This window comes from Vicia villosa, unplaced genomic scaffold (assembly GCF_029867415.1).
Source record: "Vicia villosa cultivar HV-30 ecotype Madison, WI unplaced genomic scaffold, Vvil1.0 ctg.000775F_1_1, whole genome shotgun sequence".
In the NCBI taxonomy this organism is placed as follows: domain Eukaryota; kingdom Viridiplantae; phylum Streptophyta; class Magnoliopsida; order Fabales; family Fabaceae; genus Vicia; species Vicia villosa.
Genome location: NW_026705347.1, coordinates 629351 through 646516, shown reverse-complemented (window position 1 = coordinate 646516; position 17166 = coordinate 629351).

Below are 17166 nucleotides of genomic sequence, written 5' to 3'. Positions count from 1 at the left end.
TAATGTTATCAGAGCAAATAGAATTTTGTCAGAGCAAATAGACAAATATGGATCAAATTCTATTATCAGTGCTTCTGATTCATTCTTCTTTCTTGCTTCTGATTTCTGAAGCTTGACAGCACTCAGCTTGCTTCAGTTTCCATGAGTTTATTCTTTTCAGAATAACACTTCTTATGGTTTTGCTTCTTGTGTTTGCTTTGAAGATTCTCTTCACTTCTTTATACCTGCAAAACACTTAAACCATATAGAACTTGCAGTTCTTGTTAGTAAATGTGTGGGAGCTTTACCCAGCAAATCATTTATCATTTATCTTTCTCCCCCTTTTTGTCATAACATCAAAAAGAATATTTCAAAAGATTCAGATGAATAAAACGACAAATAAAAGCACTGGAATGTAAAACCAAGAAACTTTCCATTGTTAAAAAAAAATTACAAGAGAGGAATGCAGGAAAACAGATGCAACAAGGAAAGAAAACTACAAAGACCAAAAGACTAAGATCCTAGCCTACGCAAAATCCGCGCCAGAACATCATGAATCCCGTCAGTGCTTGTAGCTTGCCTTTCCATGAAGGAGCGAAACTCAGCATTGGCTACTTCTTGCGCGTCCAAACGAGAAGCCAGCATAGCTTGATTCTGATGAAGGGCTTCCAAGGTCTCCATCAGAGCTGAGGTTTCACCAGAAGAAGAGGCACCTGAATTTCTGCCAAAAGAGACAGCAACCTCAGCAGGGTGATCTTCTGGGAGATCTTCAGCTTGTGCATCTTCCATTTCCTCATCTGAGTCTGACTCAGAAGTAGCCTTAGCATATTCTGGTTCAGGCAGCTCAGAAGTTCCATCTTCCAACGCTTGAAGAATAGCTGCTAGGTTTGTTGGAGGAGTAGGACCAGCAACTTCAGCAGGATAAACCACTACTGGAAAGACCATGTGAGGTGCTTTGATAGAGGGGTTCATTCTGAACCAGTTAAACAACCACTGAAAATCTCCAGTCAGCACAGGGAACCATGGTTTCCACACCACGATGTCTCTGCAGAGATTTTCTTCTTCCAACTCATCTGCAGGTATCTTCTTCTCAAGAACACTTCTGTTCCTGATGAGATGGTGATAGCTGCTTTCACCAGCTTCCAACCGAAGACCACGAATACCAGGAGCTTCAGACATGATCCTTCTCTGAGTGTCTGTAGCCCTAACCAGAAAATCCTGACGAAAGGTATCCCAAAGGTTGCTTGTAGCATACTCATCCAGATGGTTAAGGTGAGCAGCACCCAGAATCTCCAGCCAGCCATTTACATCAAATTGTAAAAGCTCCAGATATGATTGAGTGGTAGGGGTTGGAGGGTTGACAGTGAACCTGGAGTCGGGAAGAACAACACTATAGGGATTAGGTGTTCTGGTGGGAAAAGGGTGTGAGAGAGATGAAGAAATATCTGATGGATGGGTTGAAGGAGAGGAGATATCAGATGGTGAAGAAGGTGGTTCCGAGAGGATGAATGAGGAGGAAGAGGTGGTGGAGGTCTTTGAAGAGAACGGGTTCACTTTGAGAGGGTCATAGGTGATCCTTACTCTTTTAGGTTTGGTTTCTGGTTCAGCAGTTGCCTTTCTCTTTTGTTTCCGATCATTATCTTGATTTCCAGAGCTTGACGATGGATTCATGATGAAGTTGTAGATATTGGAAACTGCTAGGGTTTATGATATGAGTGCAAAGAGAGAGAGCGAAAAAGAAACTTAATGCAAAGTGAGAGAAATATAAGAGGGAAAAGAAACGTTTGAAGAATATAAAAAGAAAACTGAAAGAGAGTAAATGATGAAAAGCATTTAATGTTACGTGACGTGAGGAGAGATAATAATGACAAAAGACGTGATTTGCACAGTTACCTAAGTAGACGTCCCCTCAACTGCACGCACGCTTGTTCAGGAATAGTGAACATGTGTTTACCATCTGGATAGCCAGTTACAGCTGTTTTGCTTTTAAAGAGATTCTGAATCAACTTAGACAATGAAACGTTAGTAATAACTGAATCACAAATTTCTAATTGATTTCAATCAGAACTTCTTAAAACAAATTTTATTTCAGAAGATACCCATACATAAGAACTTCTCATCTTCACATTCTGGGCTTGTTTCTGAAGACCCATTTTGTACCTATTATATTGAATCCATCTGGTCTAGGAACAAGATCCCAAACATCATTCCTTGTAAACTGATTCAGTTCTTCTTGCATAGCAATTATCCAGTCTGGATCTTCTAGAGCATGATCAACAGAAGTTGGCTCGATCAAAGATACAAGACCTAATTGACAGTCTGCATTGTTCTTAAGGAATGCTCTTGTTCTGATTGGATCATCCTTCTTTCCAAGAATGACATCTTCTGAATGACCAGAAATGAGTCTGGATGATCTTCTGACAGATGGTTCTTCAGAAATGCTTAGATTGTCCAGAGAAGCTGATACTTGATCTTCAGATTCTTTGCTTCTGAGAAGCTCTGCTTCTGATGCGTTGCTTCTTGGCTCAACAACTTCTGATATATCAATATCACAATCTGCAAAATTATCAAACTGCTTTGGTTTTTCAGAACCAAGCTTATCATCAAACCTGATATTGATTGATTCTTCCACAATCAATGTTTCAGTATTGTATACTCTGTAGCCTTTTGAGCGTTCAGAATATCCAAGAAGGAAACATTTTTTAGCTTTGGAATCAAACTTACCAAGACGATCTTTAGTGTTCAGAATAAAGCATACACATCCAAAAGGATGGAAATATGAAATGTTGGGCTTTTTATTCTTCCACAATTCATAAGGAGTCTTATTTAGAATAGGTCTGATAGAGATTCTATTCTGAATATAGCATGCAGTGTTTATTGCTTCTGCCCAGAAATGCTTAGCCATATTGGTTTCATTGATCATGGTTCTGGCCATTTCTTGCAGAGTCCTATTCTTTCGTTCTACAACTCCATTTTGCTGTGGAGTTCTAGGACAAGAGAAATCATGGGCAATACCATTTTCTTTGAAGAATTCTTCAAAGAATCTGTTCTCAAATTCACCACCATGATCACTTCTGACCTTTATGATTTTACACTCTTTTTCAGATTGGATCTGAATGCAGAAATCAAAGAACACTGAATGAGTCTCATCCTTGTGTTTCAAGAATTTTACCCACGTCCAGCGGCTATAATCATCTACGATGACTAATCCATATTTCTTCCCTCTGACAGATGCTGTTTTGACTGGGCCAAACAGATCAATGTGCAAGAGTTCTAATGGCCTTGAGGTAGAAACAACATTCTTGGACTTGAATGCAGGTTTGGAGAGCTTGCCCTTCTGACATGCTTCACAAAGAGCATCTGATTTGAATTTCAGATTAGGGAGTCCTCTGACAAGATCCAGTTTGTTAATCTGAGAAATCTTTCTCAAACTAGCATGACCTAATCTTCTGTGCCAGACCCACTGCTCTTCAGAAACAGACATAAGACAAGTCACCTTCTGACTCATAAGATCTTGCAGATCTGTCTTATAAATGTTGTTCTTCCTCTTGCCTGTAAATAGGATTGAGCCATCCTTCTGATTTACAGCCTTGCAAGACTTTTGATTAAAGATTATATCATAACCATTGTCACTCAATTGACTGATAGATAAGAGGTTATGTGATAATCCTTCTACAAGAAGTACATTAGAAATGGAAGGAGAGTTACCAGACTTTATAGTTCCAGAGCCAATTATCTTGCCCTTCTGATCTCCTCCAAACTTGACTTCTCCTCCAGACTTAAGCACCAGGTCTTGGAACATAGACCTTCTTCCTGTCATGTGTCGTGAGCATCCAGAGTCCAGGTACCATGACATGTTGTGCTTTGTCCTTTTTGCAGCCAAGGATATCTGCAATAGGAATAATCTTTTTCTTTGGTACCCACATCTTCTTGGGTCCTTTCTTGTTAGTTCTCCTCAAGTTCTGATTGAACTTGGGTTTAACATTGTAAGCAATAGGAGGAACAGCATGATAATTTTTAATGTGAGTTTCATGATATTTCCTAGGTTGTGTCACATGCTTTTTGGTGTGTGTTATGTGAAAACTTTGGGCATGTGAAGTGTGCCTAATATCATGGGAGTGGCCATACTTGAACTGATCATACAATGGCTTGTATGTGAATTTCATTTCATCAACAGGTTCAAGTTTGTATGGGGTTTCACCCTCAAAACCAATGCCGACTCTTTTGTTTCCAGACACAGCATATATCATAGAAGCTAGCTGACTTCTGCCAATACTTCTAGATAAGAACTTCCTGAAATTTAATTCATATTCTTTCAGAATATGGTTTAGACTAGGAGTGGATTTTTCTGAATCAGAAGGAGATCCAACATTATTGGATAATTTTAAAAGTTTTTCTTTTAATTCAGAATTTTCCAACTCAAGCTTCTTTGTTTCAAATTCAAATAGCTTTTTCAGCTTTTTGTATTTGAGACTAATCTGAGACTTGAATTCCAGAAGTTCTGTTAGACCGGAAACTAACTCATCTCTAGTAAGTTCAGAAAATACCTCTTCAGAATCTGATTCTGATGTAGATTCTGATCTGTCATCTTCTGTCGCCATCAGCGCACAGTTAGCCTGCTCATCTTCAGAGTCTGAATCATCTTCTGATTCATCCCAGGTTGCCATAAGACCTTTCTTCTTATGAAACTTCTTCTTGGGATTTTCCTTCTGAAGTTTTGAACATTCATTCTTGAAGTGTCCTGGCTCATTGCATTCATAGCACATGACCTTCTTCTTGTCAAATCTTCTGTCATCAGAAGATTCTCCACGTTCAAATTTCTTTGAACTTCTGACGCCTCTGAACTTCTTTTGCTTGTTCTTCCAGAGTTGATTTAGCCTTCTGGAGATCAAGGACAGTTCATTTTCTTCTTCAGATTCTGATTCTTCAGGATCTTCTTCTCTAGCCTGAAAAGCGTTAGTGCATTTCTTGATATTGGATTTTAATGCAATAGACTTACCTTTCTTTTGAGGCTCGTTTGCATCCAGTTCAATTTCATGGCTTCTCAAGGCACTGATAAGCTCTTCCAGAGAAACTTCATTCAGATTCTTTGCAATCTTGAATGCAGTCACCATAGGACCCCATCTTCTGGGTAAGCTTCTGATGATCTTCTTTACGTGATCAGCCTTTGTGTATCCCTTGTCAAGAACTCTCAATCCAGCAGTAAGAGTTTGAAATCTTGAAAACATCTTTTCAATGTCTTCATCATCCTCCATCTTGAAGGCTTCATACTTTTGGATTAAGGCGAGAGCTTTAGTCTCCTTGACTTGAGCATTTCCTTCATGAGTCATTTTCAAGGACTCATATATATCATAGGCCGTTTCTCTGTTAGATATCTTCTCATACTCAGCATGAGAGATAGCATTCAGCAAAACAGTTCTGCATTTATGATGATTCCTGAAAAGCTTCTTTTGATCATCACTCATTTCTTGCCTTGTCAGCTTTACGCCACTGGCATTTACTGGATGTTTGTAACCATCCATCAGAAGATCCCATAGATCACCATCTAGACCAAGAAAGTAACTTTCCAGTTTATCTTTCCAGTATTCAAAGTTTTCACCATCAAATACCGGCGGTCTAGTATAACCATTGTTACCGTTGTGTTGCTCAGTAGAGCCAGATGTAGATGCAGGTGTAGACTTTGCAATTTCATCAGCCATCTTTTACTGAAGCGTTTTTCTCTTCCTGAATCTTTTCTAAACACGGTTAAGTGCTTGCACCTTAGAACCGGCGCTCTGATGCCAATTGAAGGATAGAAAAACACTTAGAAAGGGGGGGTTTGAATAAGTGTAGCTTTAAAAAACTTGACAGATAAAAATAAATTGCACAGTTATTTTTATCCTGGTTCGTTGTTAACTAAACTACTCCAGTCCACCCCCGCAGAGATGATTTACCTCAACTGAGGATTTAATCCACTAATCGCACGGATTACAATGGTTCTCCACTTAGTCAGCAACTAAGTCTTCCAGAGTCTTCTGATCACACACTGATCACTCCAGGAACAACTGCTTAGATACCCTCTAAGACTTTCTAGAGTATACTGATCCACACGATCACTCTAGTTACAACCTGCTTAGATAACCTCTAAGACTTCCTAGAGTATACTGATCCACACGATCACTCTAGTTCCTTACAACTTAATGTAATCAATTCTAAGAGTTTTACAATTGCTTCTTAAAAGCTATAATCACAAACTGTGATATTTCTCTTAACGTTTAAGCTTAATCTCACTAATATATTACAACAGCAATGTAGTGAGCTTTGATGAAGATGAAGATTCTGAGCTTTTGGTTTAACAGCGTTTCAGCAAGTCTTTTTGAATAATCTTGTTCAGAGTCGTTAACCTTGCTTCTCATCAGAACTTCATATTTATAGGCGTTGGAGAAGATGACCGTTGAGTGCATTTAATGCTTTGCGTGTTCCGTACAGCATCGCATTTAATGTTATACGCTTTTGTCAACTACCTCGAGCCTTGTTCACGCTGTGTCTACTGACGTAGCCTTTAATAGCTTTTAACGTTCCTTTTGTCAGTCAGCGTAGCCTGCCACTTGTACTTCCTTCTGATCTGATGTTTGTGAATACAACGTTTGAATATCATCAGAGTCAAACAGCTTGGTGCATAGCATCTTCTGATCTTCTGACCTTGAAGTGCTTCTGAGCGTGATACCATCAGACCTTCAGTGCTTCTGATCTCATGTTCTTCTGATGCTTCCATAGACCCATGTTCTGATTCTGCTTCGACCATCTTCTGATGTCTTGCCAGACCATGTTCTGATGTTGCATGCTGAACCCTTGAGACAAAGCTTCTGAGCGCTGAATTATGCATACTCTTTATATATTTCCTGAAAAGGAAATTGCATTGGATTAGAGTACCATATTAGCTTAAGCAAAATTCATATTATTGTTATCATCAAAACTAAGATAATTGATCAGAACAAATCTTGTTCTAACACATATCTAGAGAGGATCTAGGTAGAAGGGTCATTGGGTAAGGATTAAGTGAGGGGTTGTAAATGGGGATGTTTAGCTCTGAATTAATACTGCTGATAGTGAACTTCATTATTTGCTTGGTATGCCCCCGTAGTAGGTGTGTCTGTCACCGAACTGGGTCAACAATTTCTGGTGTCATTTATCTTTCAGTTTGGCATAAATCTGTGTATATACCTAGCTAATGTTTCATGACAGATCACATGTCTCCACATCTCTCAAGACATCTGGATCTGTTACACCAGAATTTCAGTTATAAATTTGCATTTCAAGATCTTGGACATACAATCCATTATTCATTTGTAAAATTGCATATAATACATCATTCAAATAAATAGAGCAACAATTGTTCTTTATTATGAATGAAAAGTCAAACTTGTGCAAACAAGAAACAGAAATGATATTCCTGTTAATTACTGGTACATAATAACAGTTCTTTAACTAAATTATTAAACCACGAAGTAAAGTCAATACATAAGTTCCTATGACTAAAGTAGCAACATTTGCTCCATTTCCAACTCGTAGATCAGCCTCATTTTTTTTCCAATTCTCTACTCTTTTTTAGTCCTTGCACATTAGTACAAATGTAAGAAAGAGATCCAGTATCCAATACCCATGATGAAGAAATAGATAAATTAATTTCTATAACAAAATACCTAAGTTGAAGTCTCCTTTCGATTCTTCTTATCTTCAGGTACTTTGGGCAGTTTCTATTCCAGTGTCTAGTCTTACCACAATGGAAGCAAGTGCCTTCCTATGTTATACCTCTGCTAGGTTTTAAAGCATGAGCAGTAGGTTTAGGTCTGGAGACTTCCTTGCCTTTCTCTTTACCACCCTGCTTGGTGGGCTTTATATTATGTTTGAGGACAATCCTTAAGTTACAGTGTCGATCCAAAAAATGTATCCCAGACAATTTTTATTTGTCAAGAATTGATTGTAAAATGTTATCAAATATGTTTATTGACATAGTAATCTACATAAAAGGATTGTGAAGATATCAATATCATTAAAACATATTTAATTAGGCCTTTAAATAAATATGGTCTCACTATTTTACTCAAACCAAATGAACCTTTACCATTTAATTCGGAAAATCCCGTTGGAAAATTTTCTAAGGGATCGAGATCCATATTTCACTTTGTTTTAAGTCAGCGTTAGGCTAATTACACCAAACTTGATTATTTAGGTAGAAACTCCTTTCAATTGTATCTAATACAATTCTCGAATATTACCAGTTGGATGAATAACTCCTTATTCTAAACCATCGTATGGAGTGTTCCCAAGTCTTGCTTCTAAATGTATATAATCTTATTATAATAATGTTTTAGAAATTGGATATAACATTTATCCCATCACACCTTACTAATATAGAACATGTGACTCGCATTAGACAAAACCTCCATTATTTTATACTAGTCATAATGAGTGTTAAAGTTTAGAAAGCATAAATTTAATATTCATTTTGAGAGAATTTATAATTAGTTTGATCTCACCAACTTATTTATTATATAAATCGTCCCTCGCATGTATCAACACACATGCACAGGCATCAACAAACATAAACAAAAAGAATCAGTTATGGACCCTAGCGCAATTATTCTCTTAAGCCAATGAGAGAATCAAAGCTAAACTTATAACGATCTTCGTTTCTCCAAGCTAGATCTCCAAGGTTGTCATCATTTGATCTTGTCTGCTTATTTTCTTCATTACATTAAATTACACCAAAGAATACTCGTTTTATATACGAGGGAGTGAGATGAGAAAAGAAATTACATAAAGATATAGAGAAAGACTCGGCACGTAGGTCTTATTTAAAATTCCCAAAACAAAATAAAAGAAAACTAAGGTCATAACCGCTCACCACAAGGCAACAATTATAAACACAATTTATTATTATTATTAATTTAAATTATGTTAATTAAATAAGTTAAATTAAATTTTAGCCATTAATCATATTATGTAGAGTTAGTCAGGGTTTCCGCTGCCGATTATAGACGTATACAAATTATTTAAATAAATAAAATAATAAATTATTAATAAAATAATTAAATAATAACATGAAAAATAATTAGGGTTAAATATTATAAAAAAAACTGTAATATAGGCGAAATTCGTTTTTTTTCTCTATAATTTTTTTTCAAACATGCACCTCCCTGAAATATAAAAATACTATGTCTTTTGCCGCTAAGTGTAAAGTTTACCCCCTTGTAATATTTTTTTGTTTGATTTTTCCCCAGATTTGGTGTTAAATTTGCACGCGTAAGGGAGTAATCCAAACAAATATATATTACCAAAAAATAAAACGAATTTCGCACATATTACAAGGGTGAAGAGTAATATTAACCCAAATAATTATCATACAAAGTAACAATAACTTTCATTCCGCACAGTAGTTACCACGTTACTAATTTTTATCAATTTGCATTGCAGTAAGCCGGTAACAGTAACGTATCACTGACAATAATTGAATTTAATGTTACAGTAACATATCACTAACAATAAATAATTTGGCATTACTAGCATTGTGGTAACAACGTATACTTACGAAAATAAGTTATTTTCTTTTAAATTAGTAATTATTATTATTATATTATAAAAAGAAAACTTATAATAATAATAATAATAAAAAATTATTATTATTATTATTTTATAAAAAATTTAATCCTAAAAGTACTACTCTTGTGCCGTTATAAACTCTTGACAACACAATTTTTGTGCTGTTATTAACTCTAATACTACACATTCATCTTACAAAAACGTAATGATCGATTATTCAATTCGAATGATCGAAATATCATTGCATCACTATACAAACGTTGAATTCTAAAGTAGAATAAACATTGATCATTCATATGAAACACAATCATCACACTAACTGAATTGATGAAATAAAAGGCATATTAAATGTACCACTGTTGCATCCATATTATTCATATCTTATATGAAGTTGATCGATCACTTTTGTGTAACTTATGGATGATCAATGTAAAGCTGCTTCATCATACAGAAGTTGGATTCCAAAGCATAACCAACATCGATTCATCCAGTGGCGAAGCTAGAAAAATTATGAAGCCTGAGCAAAAAATTTAAAGACCGCAAATTCAATATTGTATAAAATTTAAAGACTGCAAATTCACATTGTCAACAAAATTATTGTTTAAAATAAAAGAGATAAAACATAACCTTACAATAGCGTGTTAAATAAAATAAGGAGTTAACTGTTCTTTCCAAGACTTCTTTGCGGTGAATGTTCGAATAATATCGACATCATCAAATAACTTGAATATCTTCCGCTCGGTGTAACATATCATTAAGTCATTGAACTACACATCCTTGATCTTATTGCACAATTTAGACTTAATAATCTTCATTGCTGAAAATGCTCTTTCAACAGATGTTGTCGACACCAGCAATATCAAAGCTAACTCAATAAACTTATAAACCAATGGAAATACCAAATATTTCTTAGTTTGAACCATCTTCGTATAAAAAAATTTAAGTCAATTGGAAATTAATGGTAAAGTCCAACACAAACTCAATTAAATTTAAATACAAACAAAAAAATTAAGTATAATAACATAACATAATAAAAATAGTAGTAAAAAAAACAAGACAAGAAAACTTGCAGCGGTGTGTAGAAATCGTGGAGTACCATAGTTCTTTTCATTCTACAGTAAAAACGCTTGTGTTTTATGAGAGAATAATTTTCAAATAATAAGAACAACAAAACAATTAATAAATAAAAAGAAGAGCACGCGGACTTTTCAACATAATATAAACACGTGACTCGAACATAAGAACAACAAAACTCTTCTTTCTCAGTATCACCACAAAACACACAACAAAGGTTTCACAAATAGGAAAATGAGAAGTCAAAAGGCCATGAGATTCAAACCTGACCGAAAAAAGCAAAGAAGAAGGAAGCGGCCCTGTGTTTTGTTGTTCTGTTATTTTTTCCCTTTTATCTTTTTTTCTCCCTTTTAACGTTTTATCTTTTTTTACTTAAACAAATATTGGGCCAGATAAAGAGCTCGGGCAGTTGCCCGGGGTGGCCATATGGTGAAACCACCCATGGATTCATCCAAATCATACACAATATGATGCCAAAATTTAATTACTCAGTTATCACATAATACATTCTGTGTTTTAATAGTATTAAATCAGAAAGTACATACAATAAACACCTATCTGATTCATGGTTTCATAAGTGGCTCTGATACCGCTGAAGGGAAATTGTGATATAACGTGCAGTAGAAAACAAAAATTTCTCTTAAGTCGATCATTACATATGAGCATGATCATTGATTGAAACAGTTACCTCTCATGGCGATTAAAACCTTTGATGCAGAATCAGATGAATGATCACAAGCAATAAACGATGATCAAGGCCTCTACTCAGTCCACACGAACAGAGTGCCTTTAATCTCACTGCTAGTTGTTACGAATGAAGACTTAGAGAGAGAGAGAGAGAGAGAGAGAGAGAGAGAGAGATTTCACAGACAAAATTTCATTAAATATCAAAGCTTCTACACAATGGTTTTATTCATAGAACCACATGTGTAGGGCCTGTGGGCAATAAACTGAAAAATCCCAACTTAAGTGCACCTTAGGTATAAACACTTTTATTATTATTATTATTACTATCGTTTTAATAATTAGTATTATTAATATTATGTAATAATTATTATTATTATTATTATATTATACGGTGTTCCATATTCCACTTAAGTACATCGTACCTTACGATGTTTCATAATTCTCACAAGTACATTGTACCTCATACTATTCCTTATTTATACTATCTCATCAATTTGTCCTTATGTGTGTGACCCTATAGGTTCTCGTGACGTTGGAAATTATATTAAATCAGACATTTAATATAATAAATAGTGAACGGTATCTAGCAACACATCACTGCTACAGAAGTAACGAAAGTGTCATGTGATCTGACAAGACCTTTTAGTAATAATGTTTGTGAATACAATTACCTTTTTTCCCTGATGTTTATATTGAACACAAGGCATAGACTGTGTCACTCTTGTCCAGTTTAATATTTGGCTCTTAGACATTTATCTTGTTACGCATGATGGACAAATTCCATCTAGGTCACTCATGTCCCTCAACATGCTTTGTGGAGTACCCATCAACTGTCTTTATAGTCATCTAGTTGCGATAATTGTTTATCAGCAATAAAGTATTTGACTCCATATCTAAGTTCCATAGTGGTTTTAGGTCAAAGGATGGTATACACCACTATCACTATGAGAATAACTTATGAAGCTTTGTATAACATTTTTTGTAGTATTCTTATAGCAGGTCAATCGTGTATAAAAATTACTCTTGATATTCATATATATATATATATATATATATATATATATATGTGTGTGTGTGTGTGTGTGTGTGTGTGTGTGTGTGTGCGTGCGTGTGCGTGTGTGTGTGTGTGTGTGTGTGTGTGTGTTAAGACTTAATAAGTCTTTATCCATTATCCATGAGATTTGATCATCAGTATATCCATAGAATAGTTTTAATGCTTTAATGTTATCCCACTTCATAGTAAAGCTCGACTATGAATACTTCAAGAATAATGTCCTTATGTTTAATGAGATTTCATGATTAAGTCACACTTAACATTTCACTAAACAGACTACCTATTTAAGGAACTTTATTATTTTGGAAAAACAAACAATAGTAAAGAAATTCCTTTTAATTATTAATAAATAATTGGATACAAGTACCAAGTTCTAGTAAAACAATTGGTCTCTAGGGTTTACACCAAGACTCTAGGTAGTAAGCACAAGTGAAAGGCTTCACAATACTGAAGACCACATTTGGAGTGTGGGAAAACCCAAGGAGGTCAATATTAGGTATCTGGTTACAGACTCAACTCTTCTTATAATATGATTATAGGACGACCAACTTTTAATCTGTTGGGTGCCGCCTTATATACTTTATATTTGTGCATGAAATACTCACTCTCTAAAGGGCGTGTCATAGTCGTCCAAGAAGACCAAAAAATAACTAAGAAATTTTATGTGGAGAGTCTTAAGTTGAAAAGAGTTCAAACTCTAGGCGTGAATACAAGGAAAGTTGATGAGAGAATAAAGCCGCTAGAAGTATCCCTATAAAGTGGAGCATCTCCCCCTCCAAATAGTGAGAAGATAGGAGACTGAAGCCTCAACGGGAGAATGCATTTTTTCTTTATCCTTTTTTGTTTGCTTCATTTTTAATGAGAATCCTAAGAGGCGAAGGTTTTTAATGAGGCTCTTCGCGCTTTTTCAATTTGTCTCGTAAAAGACAAAGATTTTTAAAGAGGCTCATTGCTTTATTATCTCTCAAATATTTTCATTTCTCTCTCCCTTTTTTATTTACAATAAACCTAAGGACGCTAAAGGAAATCACTCTTAGAGGTAATTGAAAGCTTTGAATCCCTACGAGGGATCCATGCCGTCTTTTGAGGCAATTAAAATGCAAGATCCCTACAAGGGATCCTTGTTGCCCTTTAAGGAGATTAAAATTATAGATCCCTACGAGGGATTCTCGCCGCCCCTTGAGGTGATTAAAACGGTAGATCCCATCGAGGGATCCTTGCCATTGTTTGAGGCAATAAAAAACGTTGGATCCCTAAAAAAATAATCTTTGTCACCCATCAGGGCTATCTAAAATACTCGATCCTCTTAGACGGGTCCTCACTATCCTTTAAGGTGATCAAAAGCACTATAACATCAATGAAGGGCTCAAATAGGGATCCAACGCAATCATACAAAGATGTATAAAAGAACAAACAAAACAATTAAAGTAAAGGTGCCTAAAAGGCACAATAGTTCGAGTTTTTACTAAAAGCCCCATAGGGGAAAATGTACAGGAAAAACCACAAAGTCCAAAGAAGCAAAGAACAAGAAACTCACTCATTGGCCCTCCTCCACGGGTACTTCGTCCATGTGGGAAATCGAAGACTCACCTCCCCTTGTCATCATATCATTAGGTCCATCTTGAGCGCCTGCGAATAAGGGATATCATTCATGCTCTAGCAAGGACACCTCCTCATCATCCACAAACTCGCCATCACAAATAACTTTAAAAACATCCAACATGCCCAGGTCCAATTAAGGATAAAAGAAGGACACATGTTTATTTGCACGACTGAGATAAGTACCAGAGGTTGTCACCAAGCTGTACCTAAGGTATGACACCATGTACTCTAATTACTTCTTAGAGTGGAGGGCATCCTCCAAAGATAACCTAATAGACTCTTCTTTGGCAAAGATTTCCTTGGCTTTGGTCTCCTTAATGGCCAGCTTGTTCGCCCAGGATTCTTTATCCTTTTTCAAGGTCTCTAATAGCTTCTGGCTTTTGGATATTTCTTAAGATTCTGCCTAAAATCTTTTCAACCTGGTCTTGCCTCTCTCGGTCGGCACATTCTAGCATCACCCTCCCATCAAGTGAATCTCTTTCACGTTAATAAGCCTGGAGGACGTTTTAGTTTTGAGGGTCTAGTAGTCGCCTGCAAACTTCTCAAGAAAACATGGTGAGAGACAATAAAATGGATGACGTCAAAACTAGATTCAATCCACAAAGAAGGTTAGGACGGGGGAGCCTCGCCACCAGGGAACTTCTGAGCATTCGCCTCCTCTAGGGTAGGCATAATAAATCTTCCCGTGCAAGCAAGGAAGGGCCTCTCTCATTCTTCTGGGCTTTAGCGTTGGGCATGTTAGGAAGTTGTTTTTTAGCCTGTCTTTTCTCTCCCTTGACAATAAAACCCTCACGATGGCTCTAGGGGTTATCGGTTTCCCTACACACGACCTAGATTTTATCCCATCTTTTCTCCGCTTCTCTAAGGAAATATTCCCCATATGACCTGTAAAATAATACATAAGGATCACATACCAATTGAGGATACTTATAAAAGCACCAAAGTATTCAAGCTTACTCAAATATTTATCAAGGGAGTCATCGCCGTCCTACCACCACTAAATCGTTGTACGATAATCCATGACCTCAAAATTCTCTAGGAGATAAACTATCTTAGCCTCGTTGGAAGTAAGGTACTTATAATCGACACCCATCAATGGTTGTGTGTTTTTCCTTCCAAGACAATGGGAAGAAAGGAGCGCCATCTGCCCCCATAACAATGTGAGATTGCTTAAGTGCTTAGTGAAATGCATGCAGATGCATTAAGTGCTTTTGAGATAATTTATCTCCAAATAAAAATTATTTCAAAAATTGAAAATGAGATTAATGATCTTAATAATGCTTTATACTCTTTAAAGGAAGAGCGTGCATATCTCTATGATGAACATTTTAACGTTTATGATACTTTACATGAAAAGGTAGTAAAAATGGATTGCATTACTTGTGAAATTTTGAAACTTGAAAATTAAAAACTTAAAAAACAATTAGAACAAGCTATTTCTCTATCTACTAATGGTTATACTTCTTAAAGTGAAAGAGGGACTAGTTTTAACAAAAACCCTCGCTTTGCTAGGAGAAATAGAAAGAGCACTTCATCTACAGTAACATGTCACTATTACAGTGACAAAGGTCACATTTGGCCTCTTTGCAACATAAGGAATGTCAAAGTTCCTAATGGTATCATGGCTTGGATACCCAATTGTTCTTTAACTAACCCTTCAGGACCCACTAGTTGGGTACCCAAATTACTTGTTTGATTTTCTGTAGGAACGTCTTGCCTTCACAAAAAGGTTGTGGTTCCTAGATAGCGGATGCTCAAGACACATGACGAGATATGCTTCTATGTTTATCAAGTTCGATCACAAAGAAAGCAGTCACGTCACTTGTGGAGACAAGACAAGAGGTAAAATATATAGGAAAAGGTGTTGTAGAAAATGGGAATGGTGGTGAGTTTTAAACCATCAATTTGAAAACTATTATAACAAAAATGGGATTACTCATAACTTACCATGTCCGAGAAGTCCATAATAGAATGTTATTATTAAGTGCAAAAACCATTTTTTAGAAGAATTGGCTCGGACCATGATAAGTAAAATGAGTTTTAGTAAGTACTTTTGGGAGGATACGATTAATATCGTATGCCATTTCTTAAATAGGGTGTTCATTTGACCAATCCTAGAGAAGACACCCAATGAGTTACTCAAAGGCTCGAAACCTTTACATTTCCTATTTTTTCATTTTCGGCAACAAATGTTTTATTTTAAATAACAGAATGGATAATCTTGGTAAGTTTGATGCAAAGTCTGATGAACTTATATTTCTAGGGTACTCGTTTTTCAATAAAGTATATAGAGTTTATAATCTTAGAATGTCATATGTTCAAGAGTGTGTTTGTTAAGCTTTTGATGAGCCCTCACCCAAAAAAATGGAGAAAGGTATTTGTTCTGATGTTCCAGCTGTGCAAATGGAAAACTTGATCTACTGTGACATTCCCAAAGAAGATCCTCCTCCAATAGTGGAAGAAGACATTATTTAAAATAAAGAGAAAATCAAACACGAGAAAGATAAACAAGAGATCTCGATTGAGCTACCTCCATATTAGATTATTGCAAAAGATCATTTGTTGGATCAAATACTTGATGATATGATAAATGGTGTAAGTACAAGATCTCAAATTAACAATTTATGTAAATATTATAATTTCATCTTCCAAATTGAACCTAAAACTATATATGATGCTTTACTTGACGAGGGGTGCCTCTTTTCTATGCAAGAAGATCTTATTCAATTTATACAAAATGACATTTGGAACCTTGTTCCACGTCCAATTGGTAAACTCGTCATTAGAGTTAGATGGGTGTTTAGGAACAAGTTGGTTGAAAATGGCATAAATACTATAAATAAATCTATGCCGGTGGCCAAATCTTATAGTCAAGTTGAATGAATTGACTATAAGGAGACTTATGTTCCCGTAGCTCATCTTGAAGTATTATGACTGCTTTTGATATTCGCCTGCTGCCTGGATTTTAAGTTGTATCAAATGGAAGTTAAATATTTTTTTTCTTAACGACTTTATAAATGAAGAATTTTATGTCTCTCAACCTTTTTGGTTTTGAGGATCATGAAAATTTGAATTATGTTTTTAAACTTAAAGGAGCCCTTTATGGTTTCGAACAAGCTTCTAGAGTTTGGTATGAGCGCCTTAATGGATTTTTAATTAAACAAGGATTTAATCATGGTAAAATAAAC